At 50.3% G+C, this 11,207-nt stretch overlaps 1 protein-coding gene across 5 annotated transcripts in view; it reads right to left on the reverse strand.

Annotated features, from left to right (window-relative positions):
• The window catches only part of CCDC9B (coiled-coil domain containing 9B), a 138,668-nt gene extending 127,674 nt beyond the window's left edge, over positions 1-10,994 (reverse strand). For 3 of the 5 annotated variants that reach the window (XM_073566735.1, XM_073566737.1, XM_073566733.1), the window contains exon 1: positions 9,893-9,991. The gene's annotated coding sequence lies outside the window, so the exon portion shown is untranslated. Of the gene's footprint in view, positions 1-9,892; positions 9,992-10,775 lie in introns of those variants that run through there. The other 2 variants (XM_073566734.1, XM_073566736.1) reach the window with 2 other exon arrangements.
• Between the last annotated feature and the right edge of the window lie 213 nt (positions 10,995-11,207).

An 11,207-nucleotide genomic window follows, 5' to 3' on the forward strand; every position in this document is an offset into this window, starting at 1 on the left:
TCCTACTCTGGTGAAAATGGTAACCAGGGCCTCGGCCACCTTGGCTGCAGAAATACTTGACAAGGCCACCGCTTCTGGATATCGGGTGGCATAGTCCACAACAGTGAGAATGTACTGCTTTCCAGATTTACTTGGTTTAGCCAGAGGTCCAATGATATCAACAGCTACTCTTTGAAAGGGTTCTTCTATTATAGGGAGCGGTTGCAGGGGTGCCTTTGGGTGATCTCCGGGTCGCCCTCTACGCTGACATATGTCGCAAGTTCGGCAGAAATGCGCCACTGCTTGGGAAATCCCAGGCCAATAGAAAGATTGAGTCAATCGCCTCTCGGTGCGGGTTTTGCCTTGATGGCCAGCAGTAGGAATATCATGAGCAAGGTGTAATAGGGGAATTCTGTATTTCTGAGGAACAATCAGCTGTTTGCTATAAGTCCAGGGCTTATCTAGGGAGTTGGCATTGGTAACCCGATACAGAAGTCCATTTTCTCTGATAATTCTTTCTCCATTCTCCCCTAGCTGCCCTATTTCAGCTCGAGCTCTAAAACTAGCTAGGGTGGGGTCAGTCTCCACTTCTTGTCTAAACTGAACTTTATCCCAGGTAACATTCATATTATCCCCACAAGAAGAATCACTCACCGGCTGTGACGGCGGTTCTGGTGGCCTCATTTCCATGGATGGGTTGTACACGTCCACATTTGCTGCTCTCTTGGCTTGACTTCGGGTTACCGCACCGACAAAGTGGCAATGAAGATTCCCCACATCATTTCCTAGAAAAACGTCTGCAGGGAGGCCGCTCATCACACCGACCATGCATTGTTTGGCCCCAAAGCCATAATCCAGGGTCACACTCGCTCTTGGAATATATCTCTGGGTACCTCCAGCCAATTCAATGGCAATTCCTGGTCCCTTTTGAATTGCTTCTGGTTGAATTACTCGGGGATCGGCTATGGTGAGAAAAGCCCCAGTGTCACGGAAGCCAACAACTTTTTGACCATCCAGCACGACCTCCTGTAGATGTTTGTGCTGAAGATCAGAAGAACAGGTGGCTGGGGCTCGCACCCCATAGACTCCTGGTAGGGAAGCCAGGATATCAGAGTCACTTGGCAAGTCATCAGGCACTGAATCCATCTCTTCTCCAGGTGAGGGGGTCTGTAGATAATGAACAGGCAAAGGCGGTCTGTAGGTGTTCTGCCTCCGTACACCTGGACATTGGAATTGCATATGCCCGGGCTGCCCACATCCATAGCATCTGCGCTCTGGGATTCTTCCTCCACGTCCTAGTCCCAAAGGTGGAGCAGGAGTAATGCGAGGCACAGTCACACGAAGGTCACCATGAGTTGATGGTCTAGTGGGATGGTGAATATTGGAGGCAGAAGGACCAGGGGCCGCCAGCGTTGGGGGGCTGGTAGTGTTTTTCTCCCTGAGTAGTAATTTTTTCCACTGAGGCTTGATGGTGAGAGCCTCATCAGCTAGAGCTGCAGCTTCCTCCACTGTTGCTGGTCTCCTTTCACGCACCCATTCCCGTATCTCAGCATGGCACTTAAAATAAAACTGCTCTTTTAGGATGACCTGCAGGAACGTTTCCCAGGTTATGGCCTCCTCTGCCTCCAGCCAGCGATGACATATATGTTTGAGTTTGTGAGCATACATCTTGAAGGACACTTCCTCATCACAGGCTAAAGTACGGAACTGAGTCCTGTAAGTGTCTGGGGTCACAGCATAATGTTCTAGAATAGTCTGTTTAATCTCCGCATACTCACAGTTCAACCGAGGGTCCATAGCTCTATAGGCTGCGGCAGCTCCACCCTCTAAGAGCCCCACAAGATGCCGGACGCGCTCCCTTTCCGGGACTTCCATTAATCGACACTGATGCTCAAAGTCCAGGAAGAAGCCCTCAATGTCACCGGAAGCCTCATTAAATGGCTTGAAGTCTTTGCGGGACACTCTGGGGAGTTCCCTCATGGGGGATGCTGTGGGTACAGTCTGTCTGGAGCTTCTCGCTGCCTCCAAAGTGATCTCCCTCTCCAGCATTGCCCTCTCCTCCATCCTGCGCTGCCTCTCCTTGGCTGTGCGCATGACCTCCCTCTTATCTTCTATGGTAGCCTCTTCTCCCAGCAAGGCCATCTCCTCCTCGTACCACACAACCCACTGACTTTTTTGGGTATTTACCTCCGACTGCCGCCTTTCCTCTCTTTGCTGTGAGGATCCTTCCTCAGCATCATCTTGCAGGTGAACTGCTTCCAAAGCCTCAATCAGCTGCTCCTTGGAGAGTCCCTTGTAGCTGACTCCCAGTTCATGGGCCTTTGTTTGTAGGTTCACCGCAGTCCAGTTCTTGTACTCTGCGGTGCTGGTTCCAGATGTTGATGGGCCGTTGTCCTCCATTCCTTCTGCTCTGATCCCAGCGCTGCCAACCAGTTTGTGACGGGAGTATTCTCCAGAGCAAGGAGGGACAACAGGCCTGGGAATAATCCAACAGATTTATTGACCAAAAAACAGGAACAACACGAAGGTAATTTGCAGAGTCCCAAAATAAGTCCACAGGAAACTGATTCAGGGGCACCTCCCGACAATCCTTGTGCCAGATCACAAAACCATAGTCCTTTAAGAGTCCCAGAAATCCACCACGATCACACAGAGGCCGAAGCTTCCTCAGACAGCCTCGTCCTTCTCTTTTAGCATCCAACTCACATCTGATCTTAAAGCAAGAATGTATTGTCAGGGCTCCTGGGATCAGTCCATCTGAAGGGGGATAGGGGTCACACCTACTATTCAATGGTTTGGTCCATCAGAAGAGTCTAGAAATGTAAGGGCTCCACTTAGTCTATAGGATGTGTATTGTAGGTTATCTTCTGCTTAGGAAAACAATAGCCAAAGTTCCACTAGCTGTTGACACAAGCCTAAATTAGATTATGGTCCAGGTACATCACAAGACATTGCAAAGTATTGGGGGAAGGAGACATGGTTAATTTACAGCAAATACAACCAGAGGAAAGTTACATGACATATTATACAAAATACAGGACAGGGCAAAACTACAAATCATGACACTGAGCAGTACCGATTCAGCACAACAGGTTTAAGGAGCGAGACATGGAAGGCGTTAGGGACCCGAAGCGAAGCCGGCAACTTCAATTTATAAGCCACGTTATTAATGCGTCCCAAGACCTGGAACGGGCCGATGTACCGAGGACCCAGTTTGTAAGAAGGCAACTTCAAACGGATATACTTAGTTGACAGCCAAACTTTGTCGCCAGGTTGGTAAGGTGGAAGGTCCCTGCGCCTCTTATCTGCATGTCTTTTAATCCGGATACTGGATCTTTCAAGAGCTTCTCTGGTCTCCTTCCAGACTTGAGAAAATTCGGTGGCGAGGGCATCTGCTGCAGGAACACCAGAAGGCATAGGGAGAGGTAGTGGGACACCAGGGTTCTGGCTGGAAACCACGAAGAACGGCATTTTGGTGGTGGACTCACTGGGGTGGTTGTTGTGGGCAAACTCTGCCCACGGCAGAAGAGACACCCAGTTGTCTTGATGGGCGTTCGAGAAGTGACGCAGGTAGGCTGTTAATACCTGATTGATTCGCTCAACTTGCCCATTGGACTGAGGGTGATAAGCAGAGGAGAAGTCCAGAGATATACCCATGAGCTTGCTGAGTGCCCTCCAGAAACGGGAGGTAAATTGGACTCCGCGATCGGAGACAATTCGTTGAGGGAGTCCGTGAAGCCTAAAGATCTGGTGTATGAAGACCTTGGCCAGCTCAGATGCCGTGGGTAATCCGGGCAGAGGGATGAAATGGGCCATTTTGGAGAACCGATCGACCACTACTAAGATGGTAGTACATCCGGAAGAATGTGGAAGATCGGTGATGAAATCCATACCAATTTGTCGCCAAGGGGCTTCAGGAGGAGGCAAAGGGTGGAGCAGGCCGGACGGCAGACTTCTAGGTACCTTGTTCAGAGCACAAGCCGTACAGGAGGCTATAAAATCAGTCACATCTTGGCGAAGGGATGGCCACCAGTAGTAGCGCGAAAGAAGGCTGAGGGTTTTCTTGACCCCGACGTGACCCGCAACCTTGGAAGAATGCCCCCAATCCAGGACCTCAGATCTCTTATTCTGTGGAACGAAGGTCTTGCCTGGCGGGATGGGAGAAAGCGTCACGGGCGCCACGGTGACAATTTTGGCAGGCTCAATGATGTGAGATGAACCCTCCTCAACCTCAGGTGATTGTAGGGACCTGGACAGAGCATCTGCCTTGATGTTTCTGTCCCCCGGTCGAAAATGGAGTTTGAAGTCAAACCGGGAGAAATATAGCGACCACCTGGCTTGCCTGGAGTTGAGCCTTTGCGCGGACTGAAGATATGCCAAGTTCTTGTGGTCAGTGAAGATTATGAATGGATGAACCGCCCCTTCCAAAAGATACCGCCACTCCTCCAGGGCCATCTTAATGGCCAGTAATTCCCGGTCCCCAATGGCATAATTGCATTCTGCGGGAGAGAACAACCTAGAGAAGAATCCACATGGTACCACTTGACCAGAAGTCGTCCGCTGAGAAAGCACCGCTCCCGCACCAGTAGAAGAGGCATCCACTTCTAGGATGAAGGGCCTATTGACCAACGGTCGATGTAGAATCGGGGCGGTAGCAAAGGACTGCTTCAAAGCAAGAAAGGCCTCTTCAGTCTCTGGAGTCCAGGCATTTGGTTTGGTCCCCTTCCTGGTCAGGGCAGAGATGGGCTTGGTTACCGAGGAGAAGAAGGGAACGAACTGTCTGTAATAGTTCGCAAAACCCAGGAACCGCTGGATCGCTTTTACTCCAACCGGACGTGGCCACTTGAGCACGGCAGCCAATTTTTCGGGATCCTTCATTATTCCGGAGTCCGTGATGATATACCCTAGGAAAGGCAACGAGGACTGCTCGAACAGACACTTTTCTAGTTTGGTGTAGAGTCTTTTCTCCCGTAGACGTTGCAGAACCAGCCGAACACTTTTTCTGTGAGTGGATAAGTCGGGGGAAAAGATGAGTATGTCATCTAAGTATACCACGACAGAAGAGTAGAGTTGGTCTCAGAAGATCTCATTAACGAACTCCTGAAAAACCGCCGGGGCATTGCAGAGACCAAAGGGCATAACCAAATACTCGTAATGGCCGTCCTGAGTATTGAAGGCCGTCTTCCATTCATCCCCGGAGCGGATTCGGATCAAGTTATAGGCTCCCCGCAGATCCAATTTGGTGAAGATCCGGGCCCCTCTCAAGCGGTCAAAGAGTTCTGGGATCAGCGGCAGGGGATACCTATTCTTGACCGTGATACTGTTCAGGCCTCGGTAGTCAATACATGGCCGAAGGGATCCGTCTTTCTTCCGGACGAAAAAGAATCCTGCTCCAGCAGGAGAAGATGACTTCCGAATAAAACCCGAGCCAAGTTCTCCTGGACATATTCAGACATGGCCGCGGTCTCTGCCGGCGACAGGGGATAAATTCTTCCCCTGGGAGGGATAGCTCCTGGCAACAGCTCAATAGGGCAGTCATAGGCACGATGCGGCGGTAGAATCTCAGCCTCCTTCTTACTGAAGACGTCGGCAAACGAGTGGTAAGCCGTAGGAAGCCCAGGAAGATCGATAGGAGCTTGCTGCGGACTGGGGCGAGATACCGGCAACAGACAGCGTTTATGGCAGAAGTGTCCCCAACGGAGGATCTCCCCAGAATACCAGTCTAGAACGGGCTCGTGTAGACGAAGCCAGGGTAAGCCGAGGAGCACGGCATGAGACAAACTGGGCAAAACATAAAAGGCAATTTTTTCTCGGTGAAGAGCTCCAACTTTTATCTCCACCTCAAGAGTGACCATGGTGATAGGTTCAGGTAGCGGTTTGCCATCCACGGAAGCGATGGAGCGCGGACTCTCTAACGTCACAACCGGAATTCGCAGCTGGTCCACTTCCTTGAGCCGGATGAAGTTACCAGCCGCATCCGAGTCCACATACGCCTCCACAGATCTGCGCTCCTGACCTGAAACAATTAAAGCCGAAATAGTAAGGGGTAGAGAGGAATCGGTGTCACCTAGGGAGGCCTCTCTTACCTGGCCTAGGCGGAGGTGTTTCCCGGCCGCACTGGGCACGTGCGCACAAAATGGTTAGCCCCGCCACAATAAAGGCAAAGGCCCTGTGTCCTTCTCTCCCTGCGTTCCTGCTCTGACAACCTCACACGGTCTACTTGCATGGGCTCAGGGGTGGAATTACTGGAAGATGCTGGAGAGCGGGGAATGGGCGCCTGGTATAACCGAAAAGATCTCTTCTCCCTAACTGACTCCCGGGAGCGTTCCTGGAACCGTAAATCAATACGAGTAGCTAGGGATATGAGATCCTCCAGAGTGGTATGGGTGTCCCGGCCAGCCAGCTCATCCTTTATTTTACCCGAGAGTCCCCTCCAAAAGGCCCCAACCAAAGCCTCGTTATTCCACCCCAGTTCAGAGGCCAGGGTCCGGAAGCGGATAGCATATTGACCGACGGTGAGGGAGCCTTGGCGAAGATTGAAAAGAGCCTCCGTGGTGGAGGCCACACGGCCAGGCTCATCAAATACCCTGCGGAAAGTATCCAGGAAGTTGTGGATGCTAGATACCACCGGGTCATCTTTCTCCCAGAGGGGATTTACCCAGTCTAAGGCCTCTCCCTCTAAATGGGACACAATGAAAGCTACCTTGGCCCGATCCGAGGGGTATTGCTGAGGCAGGAGCTCGAAGTGCAAACGGCACTGGTTCAAAAACCCCCGACACAACTTGGGGTCACCGCTAAACCTGGGAGGTTTCCCCAAGCGTGGTGGAGGATGGGATAGGGGATCCCGAGGTAGGGCAGAAGCGGCAGCAGAGGACTGTAGCGATTGGAGTCGGTCGTCCACGGACGCCATGTAGCTAAGAATGTGGGATTGGGCGTCACGCTGCTGCGCGAGCTCCTGCTGGAGTCCTGCTAGCAACGGGGCGTTCCCCAGGTCGGTGGTTTGTAAGGCGGAAAGGCGGGTGTCCATGGACTTCATAAAAGACATTATTCTAGTCTGATTTTCACGCAAAAAGAGCAATTCTTTTTGGGTGGCCGCTGAGGCGCTAGCAGGGTCCATGGCCTGATTATGCTGAGATAACAAGATAGGTTACGTCCGAGAGTGGACCCTCTGGATCGCGGCACTGGAGCTCCCAGGGGTGAGCGCGCCAGGTGGGGCCGACCCCTATACAGGGGCCGTTAGGGGCAGACCCTCAGAAGACAGATACCGCGACTGCTAGAACCAAGAGGGGCGGCTCGAAGGACTGAGTGGAGGGTGCCGGACTGAGAACTGGAGTATAGGACTGGGCACTGGAGTACAGGATGGAGACACGGAGTGCGGGGCGGAGACACGAAGCACAGGACTGGGCAGCGGAGTGTAGGACTGGGCACTGGAGCACAGGACGAAGGCACGGAGTACAGGACGGAGCAGAGGCACGGAGTACAGGACGGAGCAGAGGCACGGAGCAGAGGCACAGAGTACAGGACGGAGCAGAGGCACGGAGTACAGGACTGGGCAGAGGCACGGAGTACAGGACTGGGCAGAGGCACGGAGTACAGGACGGGGCAGAGGCACGGAGTACAGGACTGGGCAGAGGCACGGAGTACAGGACTGGGCAGAGGCACGGAGTACAGGACTGGGCAGAGGAATGTAAGGAGTGAGAAGGGGAGAAACCCCTAAACACCCAGGCCAGGATACCGCACGGAAGTCCACACGATAATCAGGCGTCTCCACCATGTTGCAGACGCCTGATATACCCTGCAGAAGTCGGCTGATTGGGCGCTCAGACCGCTGGGCGGCGCTGCTGGGTTAAAAGATCTGCAGAGCGCGCGCCCGCGGCTTAAGGCGCCCGCAGGAAGCTGGCACACGCTGGACGGAGGAGAAGGAAGAGGAGGCGGGCACAGAGCGGCGCGGCGAATGCAGGTAAGTAAAGGCGGCGGCGGGCGGGTAAGACATTGAACTGAAGCCTGAGCTTCCATAAGGAAGAAAGACAAGTACGGAACATAGGAGTAAAAGGGAACACAGAGGACGTGGGTTAGAGGAAGAACCCTGCCTAGAAGTTCTAAGCGCAAGGCCGGGGCCCGGTCCCCGAGGTTGTACGGACACTAATGGTTCTGCAGCACACACCGGTGGAGTAGTGGGCTGTAAATGCACTACTCCCATCTAAGACTTGGGGGCACAACAGCAACTTGGATAGTGAGCCGGGACTCAGGAGTAAGGGGTCCCCGAAGCAGGCTACAGCTGTCTGCCGTACAAGCAGAGTTCTTGGGAACTTCTGTCAGGAGGCACTCCAGTGTAACTCAGTACTGGGAGTACTTCACACTTAAAGGCGCTATAGAGGAGACGTTCGGAAAGGCACATATTGGCGGAGTGTTGGAAGGGAGCATTCCATCTTGCCTGGAGGTTGGCTGAGTCCCTGACCCGGAGGACACGGCACGGAGGCAGGCACCTGTGTGTACTACAGACTGTGAGTAAAACTTTGGAACTACAAGCCCTGGTGTCCTCCATTGATTCTTGCGCCAGCGCACCCAGCACCGCTTCATCTGGGTACCAGCTTCTACACTGCCTGCGCCTCTCCTCTACCCCTACATCTATACTGCCCTGGGGCTACAGCTCCACCTGTGGGGAGCTTCGCCATCTTGGCTGCAACACACCACCAGCCCCAGAGGATCTGCATGCAGCGTCGGCCTAACATCTCACCTGCTGAACACCACAGGTGGCGTCACGAACTATTCATCTAACTACATTCCACCATTCAAACAACTCCCCCTATTAATTGGGCGCCCAGGGCCACGGACCGGTTCACCGCTGCTGTGACACATCCCGCCGACACCGGCCCGGTACCGAGTACCCCACGGCCCTGGGAGGGCGACCCAAGGCCATATCTCAGGAATGGAGAAGAATAGAGAAGGACAAAAAATAACCATTGCCAAATTCAGGAAAACAGTGGCATTTATACCAGGTAAAAAACGTATATATTAATGCTAAGTGACAGGTCCACTTTAAAGGGGCTATAAGCAAATTATAAACGATGCATAGAATATGTGATCTGGGAGTTTTTATCACCAAGGCAGAACTTTTATCCCAGTTCCAAAATGGCACGGCAGTTGAATGCCCAACTCCCCCGCTCCATTAATTCTCTATGGCACATAGAGTGTTCGGCAGCCCCATAGGGAATTAATGGATCGGCGGTGCTCCACATATCAGGTATAAAAGTACGCCGTTCTGTCTGTCGGTCACCGGACAACTCCTTAAAGTGGTAAAAAGTAGCAGGAAGTTTGCTGACAAGTAATCTTTGAATATGTCTGTCCTCAGAATATTCCATGAAACCTTTCAACGTACGATGAGATGGATGAAACGATTATGACATTATAGCAGATGAACATAAAGAGAGAACTGGAGGCGGTGACTGTGTTATTAGTTGGGTTATAGGAGCTCGATCATTAGTGAAGTAACCTATGATTGTGCCATGAAATGAAGAGAACACACATTATGTAATGTGAGGCACTGTGCACCTCTCTCGTTACATGCCGACGCTGCTTCCTCGCCCTGCGATGAGTGTCGTCTCCACTGTAATGCTCTCTTCAGGAATAGTAACGCCATATGCGGGGCTGTGGAGCGTAACTTCATACTTAGCATTTTGGGACTTAGATTTAAAGGGCAACTCAAGAGATTAAAGCCTATGGGGGAAAAAAAAGCTATACTAGAAGCACAGCAGACTAAAGGTCAGGATAAAAGAAAAGCAAGAACTAATGAAGATGCACCGAACATGACTATACCCTACTATATGTTACATCCAACGCTCATATAGGGGACAGTGACACATGACGAATTGCTGCTACCCTAACGAAAAGACCACGCAAAGGGAACACTCACACTTTACTGCATTTTGGACATCAGCGGTGAGGCTGGGTCTATTCCAAGCAGAGCTGAGGCGGTGGAGGCATCAGACGGCAACTCTGCACTGGTTGCATAGCGTACAAGATCATGTTTTGATTACAAAGGCTTTTTCTGGGCGGTCGGCCAATGGCACAGGCAGCCTAATATGCTGAGCGTGGACACCTCGTCCCACCAAGTCAGTCACTTTTTCCTTTTTTTTTATATATATATATATAGCTGCTATACATGGTTCTGCGATATGATAAAAGATCATCCATTTACTTTATTTACTTGTTTATTATGTATAAAACGGCATGGAAAGTCATTACTGTATAAATGCTACATTGTATACATTTATATATTTTTTTTTTACTGTTAGACTCAAACAAGGCATCAAGTTATCCAGGAGGGTTAAACACAGGTTTGTAAAGAGGACCTGTAAAGAGTAAATGTGTCTAGATATTGCTCTCATTTTATTCCTGCTTCTCCCCTAAGTATTCTGTTTTTTGTAGGATTTAAACCCGTCATACAATTCAAGAGATAAGGGCCTTCTTAGTGCTAATTTGTATGGTTTTACCAAGGGGGCACGACTTACAGTGTAGTTATACAGATATTTCTAAATACACGCCCCCGAGGAATCCTACTTAATAAAGACCATCAAAATTAGCACTAAATAAAAAGACTCACATCTCTGATTTAATAGAAAATCTAAATTCTAAGAGAAGCAGCGGAAATAAAATAAAGGCAAAAAAATGCCAATTTGAATCACTTTTGTGGAGTAAAATCTTTAATCAATTGGCCTCATAATCTCCAAAGACAATCAGAGTGATGATCACGACTTTATGCTGCCATTAGAGAAGACAGCATACTGATATCTTACCTTTATGGGGGTGTCCAACTTATCATTTTTTAACAAATTGCTGCGGAAGTTCTAAAAATAAATAACTATATACAGCTCTGGCAAAAATTAAGAGCCCACTGCACAGTTTTATAAAAATCAGCTTCTCTACATGTCTGACAGCTATTCCATTCCAGTGTCAGTTGAATTCCAACCAGAGTACACCTCATTCTACTTAATGTGCTTCTGATTAGGTGATCACCTGAACCAAATCTTATTTAACGAAGTAAAGTATAAAAAACCCTGCTGTGGTGTTCACAATCCTCTTCCAATAAGACAAGCTGGATGGCCAAACAAGTGCTAGTAATATCCCAAAAGTAATAAGAATGAAAAAATAACTTTTAGCCATGCCATAGGAATTGAAAAGAAAAGTCTTGAGTGAAGAAAAGAAGGGCTCAATTCTGGCTTTAATAG

This window comes from Dendrobates tinctorius, unplaced genomic scaffold (assembly GCF_039654945.1).
Source record: "Dendrobates tinctorius isolate UK_male_01 unplaced genomic scaffold, ASM3965494v1 ptg000019l, whole genome shotgun sequence".
NCBI classification, from domain to species: domain Eukaryota; kingdom Metazoa; phylum Chordata; class Amphibia; order Anura; family Dendrobatidae; genus Dendrobates; species Dendrobates tinctorius.